The following is a 1355-nucleotide window of genomic DNA, read 5'->3' on the forward strand; positions in this document are numbered from 1 at the left end:
AGCAAGACCCTCAAGTCCCAACTCGCGGCCACGAAAAACATCGGCCAATTATTCGACTGTCCGGATCTGCCGGTTAAGCTACGCCAAGACCTTCGCGTGTTGACCCGTCACCAACGCGTGGTTATCAACAAGTTGCGTGCCCAGATCCCCGAAGCGAAGAAATCCGACGCGCGTAACGCTATCCAATAGATCACAGACTTATTGATCCACCGGAACGACCAAACCGAAGAACTGATTGAAGGAGTCCTCGACCGCAAGATCCAAGTGTACCACAAGACCCGGAAGATCAAGGCTGAAGCGAGAGTAGATCGAAGTTCGAAGTAGAGTAATTGAATTTCACCAGAATTACAAGATGGATGAAGTTTTGCGCACAATGGCAGAATCCTTTCAGCGACATGAACAGCTGTTGGAAATGCTTAACCGTACCCAAGCCGCTCAAGTGGAAGCGAGCGAGCGAATGGCCAGTCAACACATCGAACGAGCGATACGACAAACAGAACTTAGAGTTAAAGGATTACAGGTGCCGAAGTATTATGGACAAATGGACGAAAGTATTAGCCTATACGTCCACCAAGTTACGACCTTTTTCAAGGCAAAGAACGTGGATTACCAAGAACCCGATGGGACTCAACAGCGATGCATTGCCATGATGGTGGCAAATTTCCGCGTTTTTGCCGCAGCCTGGTACCAAGAACGGCTTTCGCGCGGTGAGTCTCCAAACACCCTAATCGAACTGGAAGAAGAGCTGCGAACCGAGTTTGAACCCGACGATTTACAAGATCGGCTGCGTGATCAGCTTTACGAATTGAAGCAAGACCACTGTGCGAGCTTGACGGAGTATGTTGCCAAGTTCCGACGAATCTGTACGCAAGTGTGCGACATGACCGAGCGCGACAAGGTGTCTTGGTTCCAACGTGATCTGCGAACCAGAACTCGTGAGGAGTTGCAGTATCGTCGTTGTGAGACTGTGACTCTCGCGATCCAAGTTGCCCTGGACTATGAACGCTCCCACAACTCGACCCTTAATGATGGTCACGCCAGAGACCGCGACCGCTTTCATCGCCACGATCGCCGCCCGCATCAACGATTTCAAGATCGCCACCATCAGTTCAACAACCGACACCAAGGAAGTCGCCCACCTCATGCGTATCCTCCACGCCAGCGCCAAGATGGCAACATGGAAGTAGACAACGCCCAAGTACAACACCGTAGACAACGCCAAGTAGGCCCCTGTTACAACTGCGGACGCATGGGCCACAGAATCAGTGACTGTCGCTCTCAACCCCGAAACAATCAAGGAAGAAGCCAAGCTCAACCCCAGCGCAACAACATCTCAAGACATGCCAACCGGCCTC

The sequence above is a fragment of the Aphanomyces astaci genome, assembly GCF_000520075.1.
Source record: "Aphanomyces astaci strain APO3 unplaced genomic scaffold supercont1.2, whole genome shotgun sequence".
Classification (NCBI taxonomy): Eukaryota; Oomycota; class Saprolegniomycetes; order Saprolegniales; family Verrucalvaceae; genus Aphanomyces; species Aphanomyces astaci.